The sequence below is a fragment of the Carassius gibelio genome, chromosome A21 (assembly GCF_023724105.1).
Source record: "Carassius gibelio isolate Cgi1373 ecotype wild population from Czech Republic chromosome A21, carGib1.2-hapl.c, whole genome shotgun sequence".
NCBI lineage: Eukaryota > Metazoa > Chordata > Actinopteri > Cypriniformes > Cyprinidae > Carassius > Carassius gibelio.
In genome coordinates, this window is record NC_068391.1 from 150,075 (window position 1) to 164,417 (window position 14,343).

A 14,343-nucleotide genomic window follows, 5' to 3' on the forward strand; every position below is an offset into this window, starting at 1 on the left:
GCTGGAGAGAGAAGGAGATAAACACAGTAGATTATAGCAGGGTGCTTTCAGATTCAAACAGGAAAAGTATAAGCTGGTCATGTATTTTGTGATCGGAAGAGTAGGTGACCATCATATATATATATTTTAATATTTCAATGATGTAACTAGATAGAGGAATCATTTCTTACATTGAAACACTGTATTCAGAGTTTAACTGTTACATCGATGCAGTCTACAGTATATCAACTGTCTAAATTTCTGGTAAAAAAAAAAAAGTGTCACCCTAATGGTAATTAGTGTTGGCTGAGAAATTGGTCCTCGTTTACTTGTAATTAATTTTCTTTTAGTCAGTATAATAGTGTTACAGAGCATAATTGATTGCACTAAAAATTATTATACCTTGCAGTTTACACTGTTTGTGGCAAAATATGTTTTAGTACAGAAATTATATAATCTTTTATAAACAGTTAATGAAGGTGGACCGTTATATAGCTTTATTTGTGGAATTATCAATGGTGAACTTTTGGTATGTAATTCAATATGTGCTTGTCTTAAAAAGATTGAGCCTCACAAGTGTAAATACACACAGACAGTACAGTGAAACCCGTTAAATTAAAGACAAATTGACAGCTCAATACTTTTAATAATGATGTTGCAAATATAAAATAAATGCTGTTTAATATTAATACATACACCGTAAAACTTTACAGTAATTTTACAGGGAGTTTAAAAAAGTATATACAGCATTTCACAGAATGTCTGTAAATATCCAGCACTTTTCTGTATTCAACCTGCTTCATTTAGAATACAGTATCATACAAGAGGCATTGCATTATGGGACTGATGTTTTTAATTTCAAATGTAGGAGAAGCAAAAACATTTTAACTTCTCTCACAATGCGTTTATTGTTTTATAGGAGTGGGACAAAATATCAAAATGGAATATATTGTTGTGCTTTTCTGTCCAGTACAAGAATCAATACACTGGTGCCAAATATTGATATTTTAATTAATAAAATAATGCATTCTAAATTGATTTCCCTGCTCTCAGTGTTAACTAGCATAAGAAAAATAGGTTTTAATGGAGGACAGCAGTATGAGTACAATAATAGATCACCCAGCCATGTTCAGGTCCAAAGTCTGTACTGGATTGCACTAATACTGTCAAAAACACACATATAATACAAATATATACAGAGTTGGTCTAAAGTGAAAGGAAACAGAAAGTTAACAAGGCACTGAACACCCAGCTGTTTCCTGGATGCTGTAGCAACATGGCTGCCCTTTGCTCTTTGGTGTGTGTTCACTACTGTGTGTGTGGACTTCAGTGTGTTAAATGCAGAGCACAAATTCTGAGTATTTGTCACCAGACTTCACTTCACTTATAGCCAAAAGTTATCGTACGTTAATCTTACTAACTGCTTTGGAAACGGTTGTGGTGATGGTTTTTGTTGTTGTTATTTCAGGTCGAACCAGTCGAATGCAGATCCAGTGTTAATGTAAGTGTCGAGTTTAATTTCACAAGTAACATAATCATGTTTATGGCAAATAATTAAATGACTGAACAATCTTTTGTCAATAAATACATTTGTAAGCTTTTTTTAGGCATATTTAATTGCATGTTTTTTGATTTGATAATTAGTTCCACACACCTGTTCTGTTTATTGTTAATTGCCCTGTTCTAGTATTTAAGCCTTTTCTGTTCCTTAGTTCATCGTCTGATTTTATTTGGATTTACGTTGCTGAGTTCTGGATACTTTTTGGTTATGGACCTGTGGATATTCTACTGGATTTATGTTTGAAAACTCCTTTTGAACTTTGCTCCTTCGTGCACTTGATTATCTCAACAGTTACATGATCCTTCAGAAATCATTCTCTTATTCTGATTTATTATCAATGTTGAAAACTGTTTTTGATGAGTATTTATATTGTTATAGAACTGAGAAAAATTTGAATGTCCTTGCATTGCCTAGTCAGAGCCCAGACTTAAACCCCTTCAAAAATCTGTGTAATGATCTGAAGACTACAGCCCACAAATGGTCACCATTAAATTAAACTCGAGCTGTTGTGCAAAGAAGAGTGGGCAAATATTGCAAAGTATATGTGCAAAGTTAGTAGAGAGATGTATCACAACAGACTAAAGGCTGTAATTAAAGCAAAATGTGATTTAACAAAATACTGACACAAGAGGGTGATCCTTTTTCCAACTCAGTCATTCTTTTTGTTTTGTTTTTTGACATATCGGTGTTATATATTTGACTTGGATGCTATAAGTGACAGTTAATAAATACAGCTGGATAAAACAAAAACTGAGTCTGTCTTCATTTCAGGCTGCAAAGCATCAAAATGCGATACATTTGAAGTGGGTTGATTCTACACACATCATGTATGTATATAAATATATATCTCTGGACATCAACTTATTACAGTTAATTTGTATATAAGACATGCTCCCCATCACAGTCATTTCCTGCTACTGTTCACTGGGAAGTCACTTTACAGAACCACTGTAAAGTGAATGGATGACAGGAAACACTAGCAATGAGGGCAAATGATTAGGGCAGTAAACAACAGAAAATGACTGTGCATTGAAAGTGTAACTGAATCAGATCCCACCACCTTTCACCTGCCTACGTACATGCTGTTCTTTCATTAAAATCACAGCTTGACCTAGTGATAAAACACTACAACAACAAAGGAGAGAGAGGGAGAGTACATGTGGAGGTGGCAACAGAGTTAACCAGGAATCCAAGTAAACAAAAAAGAGAGTGAGAAACTCATTTTTCTTTCCCTCAACTACTGCAGCATAACATTGTTATAGATTTCATTAGATCTCATGCACTGGCCCACTTCATAAGTGTCGTGATAACATAATTAAATAATTACACGGTCCATCACCTACAAAATGATGGGCCAGAACAGATATGGTGGGATACAGGTCACTTGTATTTGGGCCTCTCTCTCTCCTTTTATTTATTTATTTATTTTTCTTTTTTTGCGCCTTCCTTACACAGTCTAATCCTGACTGCACAAAAACGTAATTACAGAAGGCCCTGTGCTAATTAAGCTTGAACACAGCTTTGGTCTCAGGGTGATTTCACAATTATTAAATGAGTAATATTTCATAATCAGCCATGGCACGGGCTTGGGTGTGTAACCTTACACTGTGCTAATTATGTCGGGATATTTAGAAAGGATTCTGGTGTTGCTGACCTTCCCTTGTTATTCAGAGATGGTATAATGCTTGTAGATGAACTTGTTGCACATGACGTAATTAATTAAATAATGTGGACAAACAGGGGAGACTGATAATAAGAGCTGTTAAATTAATCTCAATGCATATTAACTTTGTGATAATTGTCTGTTAACACATATAACATTCTTTTAAAAGTTGACATAGGTAGCAAATAAATATCATGGTTGACAGCTTTAACTTAAAAGATACACTTTTCATACATTAGTTTTAATATGTAAAATGAATACAAATTTTAATGCTTTATCTGTATTTCATTTTGCACCAAACGTTGCACAAATGTAGTAGAAAATGTAAATGTAAATACAGAAATGCATTGCCATTTTAGATATAGCATTGTCATTTTGCATATTACATTCCAAATTGAATATTGCTACCCATATGCTTCCATAAACCCAGTCCATTAAGGTCTGAAAAAGCAAGAAGGTGCGTGTTTGTAAGAAACAAATTCATCGTAAGAAATGTTTTACTTAGTACCATTGTTTCTGGATACAATATGTGTTTTTTTTTATCCATAATATTGCTTTCTCCAATTAAAAAAGTCCTCTTGTCTGAATCAGGAGAGAAATATGCACAGATCAAGCACCATTTCTTGAGAAAACTGTTTGATTTGTTTCATTTAAGTACTAAGGTCTGATATAATACAACATATGCCTGATATATGTGTAATACAATGAGGATACAGAAATAGAAAGCAGTTTAGTCAGATGTTTGAGAGGGAAACTGTAGTTGATCTCTCTGTCTGGATGACAGAGTAGCTCTGTGGCCTCTGGAGTGATGGCTAAGGCTGTGACACACTGACCTACTGATGCACTAATACCAGCCATTTTATTCTGTCCCTTTAGAGATTGCTCACTATCGAGATATAAAATGATGCAATGTTGTCATGCTTTGAAATTTAAAGTCGCATTTCCTAGAAACAAGGTTGCAGTTGTGAAATATAAATTCACATGGTAAGATAGAATGCACACTGGGAGATATGAACTCACGATTATGAACAATAAAGTCAGTTAGAAATACTGATAAAATTGTAAGATATAAAGTAACACTGCAAGATAAAAAGTCACGATAATGACCAACAATTTCACAATTGAGAGATATTGAGTCAAAAATGTTAACATAAATTTGCAATTCCTAGAAACAAATTTGACATTGCAAATTATACTCACACTTGCACATCCAAAATTACTCAATTACAAAAACAAATTTCCAGTGAGGTCAGACTGTGACATATAAAACTGCAATTCCTAAAAATCTAAGTTGTAAAAATGTAGCAAAATATTGAGTCACAAAACACACTGAGATATGAAGTCACAATTATGATAAATAAAGTCCCACTTGTGAGATAGAGCAACCTTTTTTAATGTACAAAGCGGAGGATGAATATGTGTACTGGATAAAACAGAAAGACTCTAGTATATAAGAAATTGAATGAATTTTTTTTTTTGTTTTGTGTTTTTAGAATCTAATTTAACCCTATAATATGCCATTAATTGAGCTCTAATGCTATTTGGAAGTACTAAAGAAAGTTCCTGCTGACTGTACAGCTGATTTGATAAAGACTGACAATTATTATTAAATGTCATTAAATGATAATAAGGCACTGCAGAATCTAACAGCCTCCATTCACTCAGCATCCTAGAATAACATTGTTCCATTGTTTTGAGACCTGGATTTATGACAAAAAGTAACTAAACTCCCATGGTACATACAGTCTGAATGACTGTTTATAACTCAACCAAAACTAAATAAATAATTATTATATATATATATATTCTTATATATCTTAATCCCTATTCATATCTTCCTCATTACATGGTGACTCTAATTTTCTGGTTCCTCCTTGACTTTGGACTTTTGACCATTCACCTGTCCACAGAATTAATCACCTCTTCCAGAAAAAAAAAAAAAAAAACATATTTCCCTGACTTAAATCTTAAAGGGGGGGTGAAATGCTATTTCATGCATACTGAGTTTTTTACACTGTTAAAGAGTTGGATTCCCATGCTAAACATGGACAAAGTTTCAAAAATTAAGTTGTACGTTTGAAGGAGTATTTTTGTTCCAAAAATACTCCTTCCGGTTTGTCACAAGTTTCGGAAAGTTTTTTTCGAGTATGGCTCTGTGTGACGTTAAATGGAGCGGAATTTCCTTATATGGGTCCTGAGGCACTTCTGCCGGAAGAGTGCACGCTCCCGTATAGCAGAGCACTGAGAGCACAACAGACTTCACTGATCAGAGCGAGAGCATCGCGAAATGTCACAAAAGAAGTGTGTTTTTGGTTGCCAGGGCAAGACAACCCTGCAGAGATTACCAAAAAAAAAAACAGCATTAAGGGACCAGTGGATGGAGTTTATTTTTTACAGAGCATCAACGGAGTTGTGCAAGTGTTTGTGTTTGTTCCCTGCATTTCGAAGATGCTTGTTCACAAGGCCCAGTTTGACGATGGATTTGCGTATCGTTTATTTCTTAAGGATGATGCAATCCCAACGAAAAAGGGTCACGATCGTGTGTTGGAACCGCAGGCGGTGAGTAAAACTGCTTCAAATATCTCTGCCTCCTTGTTAGTGCGTCCCCTCCCATGCCAGAGACCCGGGTTCGAGCCCCGCTCAGAGCGAGTCATTGCTGCTGCTGGTCTCGTTCAGTTTCAGCCTCTGGATCTGATTCTGGGTCATAAATAAACGGCTGAATCTGACTGTTAGCCATGGTTTGTTTTGGATGAGGGTTTTTCCCTCACGGTAATGTCACAGCTTCCAAACGCTCTCAACGCAAAAGCCTATTCGCGCTCGTGATTCTTTAGCTCCGCCCACACGTCACGCCTCCAGCCGGTCGTGTTTTTCCGGGAAAAATCGGTACAGACTATCTTTCTCTTATGAATATAATAAAACTAAAGACTTTTTGGATTTATGAAGGATGCAGTACTACTCTATATGTACTCAAGATTAACAGGATATTGAGTGAAAACGAGCATTTCACCCCCCCTTTAAGGTGACTAAGGCAGAGTATGCCCTGGATACCAATGCAAGCATACATACACACACATATAGTTACACACCTTTGGGATTAATTTAGCCAGGATTTAATATTACATACACTTTTATACACATCTCTCTCACACTATCTGTTTATTGGCTCTACAGCTCAGCTACCTGGATAAAGACTAGACAAAAGTAACTGTAAACCTCATAGTGTCACTCGGCTCGGCATTCACCGCTTTTGTATTTGTGAGCATTACAAACTAGGATTTGAATGGCTCACAATGGTATCAACTATATGCCATATTTGTAGTGGGTTTGCCTCCACAATCACATCCATGCAAGAAATGTTCGTTTTTGTTTGCACAGCGTTCAGGTTGAGGTTTTGTGAATTTGTCTAAGCTTCCGTGATTTTTTTTTTTTTTTAAATCATGCCAAACAGGGTTGGAACTTCTAGCTTACTGAGTCATTTTCAGCTTTCCTGGCACAAAATGCATTTTAGTAAGCTGCTTTACTAACTGTCGACACTGGATGTAGAATCATGAAATAGGATAACAAAGGTACAAATTAAATAATTCACATACAAGTACTGTGGAGAAATATGTCTCCACACTCTTTCATGGCCAACATAAACAGTTGAAATAATTCCATCTCTTCCATAAAATTCAATCTCATTCCATTTAATCATGGAAATGAACTCTCCAAAACTAAACATTTATTCAGCTAGTCATAATCATTTTCCATTTTCTGAGGAAAATGTGAATATTCTGGAGGGGTTGCTTGGGCATTCTGAATGGTTGCTAGGGTGTTTTGAGTGGTTCCTAGGTGATGGATCCTTAAATGTAAGAATATATAATCTTTTTTCCACATTTTATCATGAACCAAGTGAAAAGTTTCCTTGATTATAAAAGTAAAAGTAAGCCACCCTTCTGATATTGCACTCAAAACTGGAAAGCAAATTAATTTCCTCAGCAAAAACAATATTGGGATGAGTTAAGTACCGAATAAGTTATACTTCCAAATACTTAGAGTTTGTTTACACCATTTTCAACTTTTTGTGTGCTTTTGGCCATTCATTTACATGATAACAGCTTACGGTGATGTCATGTGCATATGTATATAGTCAATATAGTGACATTTCCAGCTAAATGCCTGGTATGTGTAATAGCATTTTTAGTTTGTTTTCGCAGTTCCATGTGAACGACGATTGCTTTGATAACATTGTCATCTGTCTTCGCATTTCAAAAATGCAAAGGAAGAATTTTTCCTTTTCTAGCACGCTGTTTTCATGTAAATGACTACCTCTCCAGGCATTCATACTGTAGTTCTTATTACAGAAAAACTTTAGAATTTCATCAGCTTTGCTATGGGTTCTTAGAGCTAATAGTAGAAAAACTAATGAATGTCATTTTGTATCAACTATATGCCATATTTGTAGTGGGTTTGCCTCCACAATCACATCCATGCAAGAAATGTTCGTTTTTGTTTTCACAGCGTTCAGGTTGAGGTTTTGTGAATTTGTCTAAGCTTCCGTGATTTATTTATTTTTTTAAATCATGCCAAACAGGGTTGGAACTTCTAGCTTACTGAGTCATTTTCAGCTTTCCTGGCACAAAATGCATTTTAGTAAGCTGCTTTACTAACTGTCGACACTGGATGTAGAATCATGAAATAGGATAACAAAGGTACAAATTAAATAATTCACATACAAGTACTGTGGAGAAACATGTCTCCACACTCTTTCATGGCCAACATAAACAGTTGAAATAATTCCATCTCTTCCATAAAATTCCATCTCATTCCATTTAATCATGGAAATGAACATAACTAAACATTTATTCAGCTAGTCATAATCATTTTCCATTTTCTGAAGAAAATGTGAATATTCTGGAGGGGTTGCTTGGGCATTCTGAATGGTTGCTAGGGTGTTTTGAGTGGTTCCTAGGTGATCGATCCCTAAATGTAAGAATATATAATCTTTTTTCCACATTTTATCATGAACCAAGTGAAAAGTTTCCTTGATTATAAAAGTAAAAGTAAGCCACCCTTCTGATATTGCACTCAAAACTGGAAAGCAAATTAATTTCCTCAGCAAAAACAATATTGGGATGAGTTAGGTACCGAATAAGTTATACTTCCAAATACTTAGAGTTCGTTTACACCATTTTCAACTTTTTGTGTGCTTTTGGCCATTCATTTACATGACAACAGCTTACGGTGATGTCATGTGCATATGTATATAGTCAATATAGTGACATTTCCAGCTAAATGCCTGGTATGTGTAATAGCATTTTTAGTTTGTTTTCGCAGTTCCATGTGAACGACGATTGCGTTGATAACATTGTCATCTGTCTTCGCATTTCAAAAATGCAAAGGAAGAATTTTTCCTTTTCTAGCACGCTGTTTTCATGTAAATGACTACCTCTCCAGGCATTCATAGTTCTTATTAGATTAGATTAGATTCAGATTACAGAAAAACTTTAGAATTTCATCAGCTTTGCTATGGGTTCTTAGAGCTAATAGTAGAAAAACTAATGAATGTCATTTTGTTTCAGCCAATGCAAGATCAAGGCAAGGGGCATGAGGCTTAGCTGGTCTACCCAGAGGAATTTTTTTTTTTTTTTTGCTGCTGAATGTAGCCTACCATGTTTTAAGCATAGAAATAATAAGTCTTACATGCTGCCTTTTGACAATCAACTGATATTGGTACATTTTAGATTCACGAGCATAAACAGACAAATAAGAAAAATAAATACATAAAATAAATATATAAAATACTAAATTATTTGTGTGGCACTCTCGCCAAGTTTGTTCCTTGCCTAAGATCCCAGCGCAGGTTCAGAATCATCCAGTCCTGTCAATCATCCTACAACTATATACATCTGTATATATATATAATAAAAGAAAACGAGTAGAATAGAAATATAATAGAGTGTTAGTTTTAGAGAGATAGGTTTATTTTATAAAATAAAAAGAAAACAAGAATAGAAATAGAATATAAAGTGCTGGTGTTTAGAGGGAAGAGATGTGTCTTAAACTGTTTCTTGAAGATGGCTAAGGACTAAACTGCTTGGATTGGACAGAACAGTTAAGGTAAAAGTGTTTGAAGGTGATTTTGTGCCTCTTTGGGATGACACTATAATGTGCCATTCCCTAGCAGAATGCAAGCTTCTGAAAAGCACATAACTCTGAAGTATGACATCAAGTAGCATGACTGTAGTTTAAGATACATCTAAAAAATCATTTCCTTTCAACATGACAGACCAATTAAACTGGTAATATGCTTTCTGTCTATATTCTCATTTTACAAACCTCCACTGGGATTCCAAGTATTATCAATAACAGCATTGCCTGAGGACTTACTACTAATGATATCCAATCTAAAACATTCCCAAGTAGCCTATCATTGCTGCAACAAATTCCCATTCGTGCATTAACTGACTTCCACAGCCTACTCTTCCCCATTTCTTTTCTTTTCGTTCGGTGACTGTCAGCTCGAGAGAGAGAGAAAGCGCGGTTCCGGCTGCTCGTGGCCGCTGTACGCGGTGCTCGCGCAAGGGCTGCTGCTGATGCTATTGATTAGCATCTCCCTCGTCACGCGACCCACGCCGCGCGGGGTGTGACCCGTGTAATTAATGCCTGTCCATCTGTCTGCAGCAGGCTGTATTTCTGCAGCATACTAGCCCAACGATTAATCTCTTTCTATAAACAACATATTGCGGTCATTCAGGCGATGTGTGACTGCAGAAGAGCACTGCAGCTCTTAATGATGTGTGGAGTCTCTGTCTTTGAGGAACTCAGGCTTTGTATCTCCTCAGTCATCACTGAAGATCACGCACTGAGTCGAACCTCGCTTGCAAGGGCGTTGTTATTCAACGCTGGCAACAATAGAAAAGATGGGTTAGTTTTGTGCGTCTGTGAGAGAGCGCGCGCGTAGTAATCACATATCATTAAGTGTGAGTCCCTTAGTAACATAATATCACAGAGATGTCATGCAACTGTACTAAATGAAGGCGAGAAATGTGTTAAAGGCTGCTCTATGCTGCCTGTTATTATTTTTAAAACAAAAAAGAGATCAAACAAAAATTTTTATATTTATCTAGGTGGCCTAATTATTAATAGTTAGATATTTTAAATAATAAATCATCTTTAAAAAGAATTCTAAAACCATCTGAATGTCGTGTCAAACAATAGCATACTAGCTATATAACATGCAAAACGGTTGAATAATGGAATGCAATGTAATTAGATTGTGACATATTTTAGTATACATTATGCACAAGGCTGTACATTAAATAGGATGTCCGAATACACAGTATTTGCAAACAGCCTGGCTGACATGCTGCTGAGAAGTAGTGTAGTGCCGGAAGATATTTGGCTACCCCATGAGGTCACTGGAGCTATGGAGCGGTTGTGTTCAAAAAGCTGAAAGATAAAGGTGAGCTGTGAGCCAGGTGTCTGTCTTCAAAAGTAACAGAGAAAGTTGTTTATTAAGCATACGTCTTGTTTCTGATTGTTTCCCATTTTGAACCTATGCTTTGCCATAATTATCTAAATACTGGTTTATGAAACCTACAAACAAAATGCAAAATAAGCATCTTATTATCATTAACATTATTATCAAAATATGTAAAGTATGTAATAAAAAAACATAAAATAAAACAATTTTCCCCAGTTGTTTCCCAGTTTATGTTTATTATAAGTACATCATAATTATAGCATACTGGAATAATTCTTGTTTGGCTTACACTGATGACAGAACTGCTGTTATTTGAGGTAGCATTTGTAGAACTCAAACTGAAAAATGAATAGTACTTATGTGCTATCACATGGAGATCGGTGGCTTAGAAAAAGCAATTTCATTCTACATAAGGATGTTCGGGTGCCCCTCATGGTGATGGTCATGTGGAGATCATATATGAATAGCGTAGGCTAATAGTAGCCTACTTCAGTAACCACCGCAGACACTTCCAACTGTGAATTTATTGACTGTGATTTTTCCCCCAAACCACTTAAGTGCATAAGCCACCCCACAGCTGCTTTTATTGGTCAATTAAATCAAGCAGTCACCTGTCCCGAAAAGGTCAGGCTTCATAGATTCAGTTCAGAATAAATTACGAATGGATCCGAAGTGTGACAAACAAGGATGTGCAACCAACTAAGGTTGAGACATCCTCAGCGTGGATTTGTTTCAGCATTGTGCAGGTAATCAGCACTGTGTATGACATGACCATTGAAATATTTAGAATTAGCCAAATATTCGAATTTACTGAAAATTAGCGCTGATAAAAGTGTGCTTCTAATCTTGCTCAGATTGAGTCACCAGTATTATCAAGCAAAAAAAAAAAAAAAAACACTTTTCACAATGGATTCCACCCAATAACCAGAAGCTAATTTGGCTAAGTAACTTCACAACTATATGAGCCAACTAGCAGTCATTAGACAGACTGATTTATTAATGTATTTAGACTGTCTGTTTAATATCTGCTGACACTTTAATTTGATGCTTCCCCAACAGATATTCTACTGAATATAAGTAACTTTGAAAGTATGTCTACTTATTCCACTAACTCCAGTTGATCTGTAGATGCAAAGTTACGTAATTAGTAGAATGGCTAAAGTGGACTGTCAAAATAAAGTGTAAACTTGAGTTTCATTGCTTTATTCGGATATGACAAATATTATGGCACTCACAAATACCTCTAAAGCTGCCATAAAGTAAGGAAGTCAGCTACTGTATATTAACTCACACAAACAGGTAAATAATGTAAATAATGGATTAGAACGCTCTCGTAACTTAATCCTAAAGTTTACTGTATGATGTTTGCTATGCACATTTCTAAGGCCTCTAAATATGTTGAACATTTTGCTAAAAACATATTGTACACAATCTACTAAATGAATTCTATTGTCTGATTGAATGTTACTTTTTTATCAAGTCAAAGACCTGTTGGTATCAGTCTAAAAACTTTTCCCTTCTGGCAGTTGTTCACTTGTCTGTTTTTAGAAAGTAAACATTATAATGATTATACAGTATATCAAGATGAACATTTGCTGGACTGATGCAAATTAGGTTGTTTACATTATATTATTTACATTATTTAAACAATTCTAATGTTTAAATTGTTCAAATGTGATACAACATTCTTTTAAATATGCTCTAACTAAGCTAAACTAATATTATAGGACAATACAGGGTGACAATTTATATTTATATGCATTTTATATAAGATATAAAATGTATATATTTATTATTTTATATTAGACTATTATAAAGTTCTCATTGATTTATATTAAAATATTTCAGAATTTACTTTTTGGGCATATAAACATCAACAAACTCTGAATATAACGTAGTGTTGTTGTTGTTTTTATTCCTTTTGTGTGAGCTCCAAAATCCCCTTTAATTTACTATATGAGCCATTAATATATTATCAAATATTATACTTAACAAAAAACAAATACACCAACATTTATTGCTTTATATATATATATATATATATATATATATATATATATATATATATATATATATATTAAAATGTTTTTCTGACTGTTATTTCATATGTTAGGCTATGAAGGGTTAACAGAAAACCCAGCTCTATACGCATAAATGCAAACCCAGTCAGGAGTCATAACACTCCCAAAGGAACAATGCTACTCTTGCAGGGAGTTTAGTTTATTCCCGGGAATAATCACAATCATAATCATACTACTACATGAGTAACTTATCGCCATGCATGAGTAACACTTATTCACTCACTTTTTTTAGTGGACATTTTAATACAAAACATATTCCCCATGGGTTTTGAATGTGTGCATGTGTTTTTGCTGAGTCAGGCAGCTGGAGACACGGCAGCTAGGGGATCATTATGAAGCTCTCGCTGCGGACTCGTGCCAAAACCCATGGCTTCCTGCACTGAGTTCAGAAACTGCTGAGAGTATCTTCCAGAGATCTCGCTCATCCATACATTAAAGTCTCAGGTGTCTAATACGGTTAAAGTGCATTAGATCTGTGCAGGTTTCCGTTTTTAAACCGGTAATCCATAAAGGTACATTGATTTAATGCAACTAATAATTTCCATGGTTTCTTTAAAGTATAATGTACAATTAGTTGTGCATATTCAAGTCAACATAAAATCAAAATTATTACATCTTGTTACACTCCACAATATTGAATTGAAATAGGTTGCGAAGGAGGTTTCATGCACACATTAATGGTGCAATACTACTACAAAACGTTGTTCTCTCTATCACCATCTGTGGTTGAAACATAAAATTGCAAGTTACTTAATGAGTTTGTTTATTTATTTATTTATTTAGTTGTCATTGTTTTGCATGGATGAGTCTGATGAGTAACTTCTTGGTTATACCCACATTCTACAAATTATCTTAATTTGTGTTCAGCAGAAGAAAGAAACTCATAAAGGTTAGGAACAATTGGAGGGTCAGTAAATTATGACAATTTTCATTTTTGGAAAGTAAAAAACAAAATAAGAAGAGAAGAATTACCATGTCTTTGATTTACGTGCAGCATGCAATGTGATTTTACCGTGTAATGCGAATTTACTTCTGGGCACTAACCTAAATGGCTTTTGACTAAAAGGTTTTGGGTATCAGAGCAAGTTATTTCAGGGATGAATGTGTTTTTCAGCTTGATTCGGTTGTTTTATAAAGTGCCTCTCCAGTGTGATTCCAGCCTTACCGACTTACATCTGGGTCACATCTACATTTAGCAGATATTTGGAGAAAGCAAAAGCAAGCATATTTATTTGATGCCAAAACACTTTAAAGGAGAAAAAACAAACATGCCTTTGAGTGTTTTAGACATGACAATAAACTAGAACCAAAGATAATGCAGAAAATCATAAAAATAAAAAAAAAGAAGAAAAAAGGGCCACTGAACAAGCTTTCAAAGTAATAAAAAGTTTTAAGGATAATTACATGTTTGAAATGTTGCTGCCATTAAATTATGAAATCAATAAGCACCAAGACGATGTTTTTGTGATCACATGACTCATAAATGCAGGAAATCCTAATTTAGTTGTTGTTTTTTAACCTTTGTGGTGAGACTGTGATAAAGCATTTGTTTTCAAGGCAGCTCATAACCTCACATATGCATTCTGCATATAAC